Genomic DNA, 10,304 nt, shown 5'->3' on the forward strand with positions numbered 1-10,304 from the left:
GGAGTGGAGATCCAAAGCCCATTAGTAGGCCAGTATGGGCAGAACAACAATACTAACTGAGCAAAATAAGAGACCACCACATAGAGCAACTCCACCTAGAGGTTGAAACATTAAAAACAGCCCCAAAGATAGCATTGGCTAAATGTTGAGAAGAAGGCAAGAATGAACCACACACATCCACAAGGCACTGATAAGAAGGGATGTAGGAAAACCCAACACAAAAGATATGAGATGACATCACAGAGTCCACCAAGGGATGTAATAACTATGAATATCAATGGATTGAACTCACCCATTAAAAGACAGAGACTAGAGGAATGGCTTAGAAATCACAACTCATAGATCGGCTGCTTACAGGAGACACAGCTGAAGTTTGCAGAGAAAATTATGGAGAGAATAAAAGGCAGGAGAAAACTATTCCAAGCAAACGGCAATTAAAAAAGAAACAGGGGTTGCACTTCTAATCTCTGACAAAAGTGATCAGAAGGTGCAAGGTATAACTTGTGATAAGGCCTGGATTCCAATGAATTCAACAATTTGGAAGATATGGACAAATACTTGGAAAAATTATCCCACCCTAGATTAGCCCAGATGGAAATCAAGAACCTCAACAGACCCATAGCAATAGAAGAAATAGACAAGATTATCAAGGAATTAACAACATAAAAAACTTCCCTGAACCAAACAGCTTCACAAGAAAATTCTGCGAAGCATTCAGGGAAGAACTGACAAATCGTACACAAACCCTTCCAGAACATAGAAAAAGATGGGCAACTCATAAACACTTTCTATGAAGCTAGGGGAACACTGATATGTAAAGTGGGCAAGGATCCCACAAAAACTGAGATGAACAGACCAAAATCTGTTGTGAACTTCAATGCAAAAATCCTCAACAAAATACTGGCCAATAGAATACAAAAGTATATAAAATGAATAATTCGCCATGACTAAGTGAAATTCATTCTAGGAATGCAGGGATGTTTCAACACCCAAAAGTCCATTAGCATTATTTGCCACATTGATATGAAAAAGTATAAAAACCACATGATAATATCGATAGGCGCAGGAAAATATTTGACAACATCTAACAGGCATTCCTGTTTAAAACACGCAAGAAGATAGGAATGGCAGGCAAATTCCTCAATGTAATACAAGATATATATAAAAACTCAACAACCAATTTGGTAGTCAATAGAGAAAAAATGAGAACAATTCCACTGAAGAAGGGGACCAGACAAGGATATCCTTTGACCCAGTTTTAGCAACATCAGACAAAGTAAGTACATCAAAGGTCTTCATCTGGGGGAAGAAATGGTGAAATTATCATTATTTACAGATGATTTTATATTTGGAAACCCCCAAAGCTCAATTAGAGGAGTGCTGGATGCAATAGAGGAATATGAAAGAGTGGCAGGATCCAAAATCAACAAACAAATCTATCTGACTGTTATATACACCAGATGGGACCATGGAAGAGGGGACAAAAAGGAAATACCCTTCACAAAAGACTAACACACATTGAAATATCTATGGATATAACTAACCAAAAACACCAAAAGATTTGTTCAAGGAAAGCTACAGAACACTATTACAAGAAACGAAGAGTGACCTCCAAAAATGGAAGAATATCCCATGCTCATAGATCAGAAGATTCAATATAATAAAGTTGCTAGTCCTTCCCAAGGCACTATATAAATTTAATGCTATCCCAATACAAATACCAACAGCTTTCTTCAAAGAATTGGAAAAACTGACTACCAACTCCACAGAGAGGGAAGAAGCCCAGAATTATCAAAGAAATCCTCAAGAAGAACAAAGCTGAAGGGCTTGTTTTACCTGACTTTAGCACCTATTAAGCAGCCACAGTGGTCAAAACAGCATGGTACTGGTATAATAGCAGATACTCAGAAGAATGGAAAAGTACTGAAAATCCAGAAATAATATCATTAGACAACTGATCTTTGATAAGGGGCCCAAAATTATCAAATGGGAAACAGATGCTCTCTTCAACAAGAGGTGCTGGATAAAATGGATATCTACCTGTAGAAAAATGAAGCAAGATCCTTCTCACTCCATGCACAAGAATAAACTCAAATTGGATCACAGACCTTGAGGTAAAACACCAAACTATTAGGGTCATTAATGAGGAAATTGGGACAAACATAAGAAATTTGGCACATTGAATACAAAGCCGATTGGAAACTGAAAGATACAAACACAGAGGAGGCACAAATTGACAAGTGGGATATACTGAAGATAAAGCACCTGTGTACATTGAAAGAATTCACAAAGAGAATAATAAGAGAGCCCACAAACTAGGAAAACATCTTTAACAATGACACATCAGAAAAAAAGCCTTATTACTAAAATCTATAATAATCTGCTAGCCTACAATAAGAAAAAAAACAAATAGCCTATTGAGGAGGTGGGCAATGGACCTAAATAGAAGTTTCACTAGGGCAGAAATCTGAATGGCCAATAAACATGTGAGAAAATGCTCCCGATCAGCCATAAGGGAAATGCAAATTAAAACAACTATGAGATTAAACCTAACAACCTCAAAAATAGCCCAATTAAAAAAAACAAAAAAACAGAAAGTAACAAGTGTTGGAGAGGCTGTGGTGAGATAAGAACCTTTGTCCAGTGCTGGTGGACCTGTAGGTATGTGCGATTTGATGATACCTAAAACAAATGGAAATCGAGCTACCACATGACTCAGCAATACCCCTACTGGTATATACCTAGAGAGGTAAGAAACAGATCACAGCCAGACATCTGTGCTCCAATGTTCATCATGGTGCAGTTCACAATCATGAGTTGGAAGCCACCTAAATTTCCATCAGCGATGAATGGATTAACAAATTCTGATACACACATACAATGGAGTAGTATGCATCCCTAAAAAACAGTGATGAACACATGAAAGCCATCAATGCATGGGAAAAGTTGGAGTAAACTTTGCTAAGCGAAGTAATCCAAGCACAAAAGGACAAGTACAACATGAACCCACTGAGGTAATCTTAAAAAACACAAGAGGTATAGGGGAAAAGCCACTAAATGCATAAATTCTGGGGGGAAAGCCCAGGTACTCTGACAGGGGTCATACCCAACCAGGGGATGCATACGGCATCCAACTAAAAAGGAAAAAAGGAAAGAAAAGAAAAAAGAAGAAGTGAATAGTGGGGGAACTGGGCGCTAACCCCCACACAGGGAGGGCTTTGTTTATGTCTCCACAGAAAAGGGAGAGAGGGACTAGACCTCACCCTTACACATACAGCCTTCAGGGCAATATACTGGAAAGAAGCAGTGAACTAACAGGTCTGTGGGGCCAGCCCCAATCGAACTACATCGACCCCCTCCCCAGAAGACTGAACTACAGAGGACAGGACTGAAGATACTGCCTGGGGAGATTGGTCCTCCCAGATCACACAGGAGCAAAGGAAGAGGGAAAGAGAGAGAGAGAGTGAATCATATCTTGGCCCATCAAGCCCCAAAGACAACACTCCTACTCAGAGCAGTCAAGGTACAAAGAGGAACATAGAGCCAACCTCACCATGAGACATGATGCCCCCTCTCTGATGGACAGCACTGCAGAGGACAGCACTGGAAATACAGTGTGGAAATTGTGCCCTGACTGACCACACCCACTGGAGTTTCACCCTCACTTGGGTGAAACAATAAGACAATGCAAAAGAGCAGTAAGGGGAACAAAGCAATGGAGTCCCTGAGGGATCCCCCAAATAGACTTCAGACACAGAGGACAGGGCCTGGCAACTCATTAGACTCAGAAAACATTCATAAGTGTCAACAGACATACCTGAAACTTTTTACAAGCTCTTTATTCTTCTACTTGTTATTTTCATGTCCAAACCAATGGAGAGTATAGAACACCAGGAGGGTTTTGATCAAGTGCAATGTAGCTGAGAGAAATTACTGAGAGCTGAATGAAGGTCGAACAGGATAGAGGGACAGGAGGTAAGTAAAAGGAAACAGGAAAGATCTAGGAGGCTAAGGACATTTATAGAGGTATAAATATAGGCATGTACATATGTAAATATATTAATATACAATGATCAGGATATAAGCCTATATACATATACATATATGTTAAGTATCAAGGTAGCAGACAGACATTGAGCCTCTATTAAAGTCCTCCCTGAAGGCAAGAACACTTTGTTCTAATAACCTGGCATTCTGTGATGCTCACCTTCCTGACAAGATCTCTGAAATCCAAATGGGTGCATAAGCAAATGTGGTGAAGAAAGTTGAAGATTTCTAGCTATTACAAAATAAAGCATTTGGGGTCTTAAAGGCTTGAAGTTAAACAAGCGGCCATCTAGCAGGGAAACAACAAATCCCACATGGAAGAAGCACACCAACTTGTGCGATCAAGGTATTGACAGTTTCAGGTATCAGGCATCAGAAGACCCAAAACAAACAATCATAATGATGTAAATGAGGGGTTTCAGAGTGGAGACCCAAAGCCTATCTGTAGACAATTGGATATCTTCTCACAGAAGGGTCACAAGGAAGGGACGGATGAGATAGCCAGGGTGCAGCATAGCACCCACAAAACACACAACATTCGTCTAGTTCTTTATTGTTTCTTCCCCCCAACTATCATGACTCCAGTTCTACCTTACAAGTTGACTAGACCAGGGCATGTACACAAGTACAGATAAGAGGTCTCAATACATGGAATCCAGGACAGATAAATCCCTCAGGAACTATAATGGGAGTAGTGATGTCATGAAGATAGAGGGAAGGTGGAGGGAAAAGAGGGAGCAAGGGAGAACCAATCACAATGATTGATGTATAACCACCACCACCCCATTAATGAGAGTAGCACTACCAGGAGAGTAAGGGTAAGGTGGGGGGAGTAAGGGGGAACTAATCACAATGATCTATGTATAACCCCCTCACAGGGTCATGGACAACAGAAAAGTGGGTGAAGGGAGACAGCAGTCAGTGTAAGAGATGAAAAAAATAATTAATACATTAGCAAAGGTTCTTGAGGGTGGGGGAAGGAGGAAAAAAATGAGGAGGTGATACCAAGTGCTCAAGTAGAAAGAAAATGTTTTGAAAGTGATGATGGCAACGTATGTACAAATGTGCTTGGCAACATAATGGATTACCAATTGTGATAAGAGCTGTAAGAGCTCCCGATAAGATGATAAACAAACAAAAAACCAAATGTGCTTGATACAGTTGATGTAGAGATTGTTTATAAGAGCTGTTAGCGTCTTCAGTAAAATTATTTATATTAAAAAAACACACATAAATTTAAATTAAAAAATAAATTTGTTTAAAAGATATATTTAAATTTAAATATTTTGTAAAGGAGAGTGTTCCAGTACTGAAAATATGGTGTTTTAATATTGGGGTTCAAGGAAAGACTTCTGGATGAGGATAAACTTCATCTACTATGTAAATGATAAGAGGGTAAAAGAAGAGAAGATCAGAGATAGATGTATTCCTGGTAGAGGAATGATTACAATCACCTTGATGTATTCTTGAAATAGAAGCGTAGAGTGATGAAGCAGAGTAATCAAGGTGGTGAGTGATAAGAAATGAACTTCAAAAAATAGTGCTTCATATGCCAGCATAAAAGGAGCCTTTCAGGGCTGTTGGGTAAGTGTTGGACCGCTAACTACAAGATTGGTGGTTCAAACCCACTAGCCCTTCTGAAGGGAATTGACTCAATAGCAATAGGTTTAACAGTTGGCTTCAATTCTTTTCTGTTAGCTGAGAAAAGAAATATAGATTTTCTTCTAAATATGACAAGAGTCAGTAAGACTTAATAGAAGAATGACAAATTACATATATGCTTTACAAAGATGACTTTGGCTTCATGAAAAATATACTATAGTAAGTCAGAAATAAAGACTAGCTGCAGGCCACATGGTTTTTCAAGCAAGAGATGATGATGGCCTTTTGCTAGTCTGCTTAATGGAGAAAAAATGTTGTAGACAGCCTTGATGGCTAACCTATTCAATAATTCCTATACTCATTTCTCTCTCTCTCTCTCAAATAAAGACTAAAAAAGTTAAATACTTATTTTCCTCAGCTTCTTCAAAGCCAGGGAGAGCCAAGTACCATGATTCTGCTCAGAGAAACAGAAGCCTGCTGGAGGTTTTCTAAACAGTGGTTGGTTTCCTGATAAAAAGAAACAATCACAATCTTTCTTCCAAACTTTAAGGCACATACTATATCCATGAGTGAATTAGTAGCTGGGACCCTTTAGTGACATTGTTTTTGTTGCTATTAATAAATCATTTTATTGGGGGCTATTACATATATTATAGCAGTCTACACATCCATTATAGTAAGCAGAGATGTACAAATATTGCCATCAACAATTCAAAACATGATCCTTCTTCTCAAGCCCCTTGATATCAGTTCCTCTTTTTTCCCTCCCTCGCCTACCTCTACCCTTACCAACCTCACAAGCTCTTAATATGTTATGTATTTGTATTTACACATATCTTACACTACCCCTTCTATCCCTTCACCTACAATTCTGCTATCAGTCCCTCCCACCCCCCCTCCCCCCCCCCGCTCCTTTTCCCTTCCTCTACTCTCCTGAAGTCATATTACTGTTCCCCTACTCTCCTGAAGTCCTGTTACTGTTTCTGAGGGGTTTATCTGTCCTGAACTCCATAGAAAGCTCTCATCTATACCAATGTATGTTTTTACTCCAGACTAGCTGGATTTGTAGGGTAGGACTGAGATCATATTAGGGGAGACAGGAAGGATTAAGGACCCAGATAAGTGTGGTGTGTTTCTGGTGACAATGTTAATCGCAGTTTCAGTAAAGCAACTATCCTAAAGATTAGAACAAGAGATAGTAGTAAATTAAATCAACATGTTCAGCACTTAAGAAATTAGAGAAAAAGAGTAGTTACTCAACAAAATCCATGCTGTAGAATACATTCCAACTCATAGCAACTCTACAGGACAGAAAAAGCAAAAGCAAAACTGCTACACAAAATTTCCAAAGCTATGAGAATCAACTCAATGTCAATGGGAAGACCTTTACAAAAACATGCTGTGGGAGTTACATAATCCGTTGTCAATTTGAGAGTATTACAAGTGAAAGGGTGGAGCTTAGCCTGTCAATCAGGCCACAGTTGATGACCTCATTTGATGTGCTAAGGAGATAAATAGCTCACTGGCTGCGGAACACCCACTCACTCACTGTGAGGTATTACTGACAATGAGCCTTCTGGAGCTACACTGATGCAGCCAGAGTCCTGGGAGCTGAAGGAGCCATGTGGAGACCCCTGCCAGCGCTGAGATGCATCTACCCCCATAAGACTTTTCATTCTCTGGCCTGTGATCTTCCTGCACTTGGTGTCATTGCATGTGTTTCGTGAATCTGAAGAGGAATTTATAGATTTGTATTGGACATATGGGCTAATATCAGACCTATGGGCTTGATCTGGACTGGGCTGGGATGCTTTCTCAATAATCAATTGCTCTTGTATATAAAAAGCTCTTTCTTATACACATGAGTCTCCCTGGATTTGTTTCTCTAGTCTACCCAGACTGACATATAATTCAAGCAATTGAAAAAAATAAACAAAAGCAAAAAGAAACAAATGTTGAATTAAGTTGATCACATTGACTAAGTTGACTAACATTGAAGGACTGGGCTCCCCACTTCAGAGGAAGAAGTCACTGAAGAACTTATATGTAGATTTGAAGCATTGTCAGATACTGAAAGCTTAAACAAAAGAAGCAGAACATTGTCTGAGACACTGCCAGAAGATGGTTGTCTCAAGTCCAAGGGTATTGGAAATGTAACTGAATAGAGCTGATTTCTTGAAGGGGAGTCTACCATGATGAATGGAGTCCTGTAAAGCTTGTGGGAGTGCAGCCTTCAGAATCTTCATTTGCTGATGGGACAGGACTCAAGGGAAGGAGAAACAACTGCAAAAATCTTCTAATGATCACAACTTAGAATATGAGAACTATAAATTTAAGAAAATTGGAAATGGTAAAAACTGAAATGGAACACATGAAGATCAATATCCTGGATATCAGTGAGCTGAAATTAACTGGTATAAGCTATTGTGAATCAGAAAATCATATGATTTACTATGCCACGAAGAACACAATCAAGAGGAATGACTTGGCACTCACTGTCAGAAAGGATCTTGCTAAATCCATCATGAAGCATAATGCTGTCTGTGATCAGATTATATCAAACCACCTTCAATGAAATCCAAGCAATACAACTTTATTTAAACCACAAAAGCCAGTGATGAATAAAGTGAAGAATTCCAGCAATGACTTCAGTCTGAAATTGACCAAGCATGCAATCAAGATTCATTGATAAGTATTGGCTATTGGAATGTAAAAGTTGGAAACAAGGGGGAAAGAATAGTAGGGGGGAAATATGGATTTGGTGTTAAAATGAAGTTGGAAATCATATGATAGAATTTTGCAAAACCACTTATTTGTTCATAGCAAATAAATTTTTCAACACAAAAGGTCACCATACATATGGATTTCTTCAGATGAATACACAGAAATAAAATTTACTACATCTGTGGGAAGACATGCTGGAGATGCTCAACATTAGCATCTAAAACCTGACCAGTGGCTGACTGTGGAACATACCATCAAATGCTCATATGTAAGTTCGGGATAAATCTGAAGAAAATAAAAACAAATCCACAAGAGGCAAAATATGAACTGGAGTCTATCCCACCTGAATTTCCAGAACTTCTTAGCAAGTGATTTGATACATGAATAATAATGAAAGGAAACCAGATGAGCTGTGGGAGGATATAAAAACTGTCATTAATAAAGAAATCAAAAGAGCATACAAAAGGCAGGGGGAAAAATAAAATATAGTAGATGACAGAAGAAACTCTGAAACTTACTCTTTATCATAGAATAGCTAAAGCAGATGAAAGAGATGACAAAGTCAAAGAGCTCCAGGTGCTTCCCACATCTTAAACTGAAAGAGCTCAAGAAAAGCTTCAAGTCTCAAGTTGAAACCATGAATGTTTATGTGGAAAAAATATTGAATGATAAAACAAGCACCAAGAGAAGATGGAAAGAACACAGAGTCACTGTACCAAAAAGTATTAAAGGACATTCAACCATTTCAGGAGGTAATACATGAACAAGAACCAATGATGCTGAAGGAAGAGATTCAAACTGCCCTGAAACCATTAGCCCAAAACAAGGCTCCAGGATGATGGAATATCCACTGAAATGTTTCAACAAGCAGAAGCAACACTGAAAGCACTCAGTGATCTAAGCTACAAAATATGAAAGACAGCTACTTGGACAACCAATTGGAAGATATCCATATTTGTGTCCATTCTAAGAAAAGTGACCCAACAGAATGCTCAAATAATAGGACAATTTCACTGATATCACACACAAGTGACATTTTGCTTAAGATACCCAACAATAGTTCCAGTAGTATAATGACGGGGATCTGCTAAAAGTTCAGGCCAGATTCAGAAGAAGACGTGGAACAAGGGATATCATTGCTGATATCAGATGGATCTTGACTCAAATTAGAGAATACCAGAAAGATGTTTACTTGTGTTTTATTGACTTTGCAAAGGCATTCAGCTGTGTGGACTATAATAAACTGGGTAAACATGAGAAGAATGGGCATTCCAAAATGCTTCACCGTTCACAAGGATCTTACACATGAACCAAGAAGAAATTCTGTTCTGTGAACAGAACAAGGGAATACAGCATGGTTTAAAATCGATAAAGATGTGAGTCAGGATTGTATTTTCTCACCATACTTGCTCAATCTCTATGCTGGGCAAATCATCATATAATCCAAATCATCAACTGGATTATATGAAGAAGAATTGGCATCATGCTTGGAGGAATGCTTATTAACAACCTGAAATATTAAGACGGCACAACCTTGTTTGCTGAAAGGAGAACTTGAAGGATTTGTTGATGATGATCAGGGATTAATGTGAATGCAACATGCCAGTGTGGAGTACGGAACCAGTGGAGAGGTCTGAAGGGCCGGCCACAATCCAAACTACTATGTGGACACGTGCCCCTCCCCCAAGAAGAATTTATTTCAAAGGACAGCACTGAATATGCAGCTCCGGGAGAGGGACATATCTGATCAAAGCACAGGGGAGCAGATAAAGGGGAGGGAGGAGAGAGTGGAGCACATCCTGGCCCACCATGCCTTGAGGACCATGTTCCCGATTAGAGCAGCCAGTCCACAGAGAGGACCACATGGCTGGCCCCACTATGAGACATGACGTCCCTCACTGACCCATAGCCCTACAGGGGACAAGACCGGA

Source organism: Echinops telfairi, unplaced genomic scaffold, assembly GCF_000313985.2.
Source record: "Echinops telfairi isolate 266 unplaced genomic scaffold, ASM31398v2 ScPeMD7_7468;HRSCAF=8506_0, whole genome shotgun sequence".
In the NCBI taxonomy this organism is placed as follows: Eukaryota; Metazoa; Chordata; class Mammalia; order Afrosoricida; family Tenrecidae; genus Echinops; species Echinops telfairi.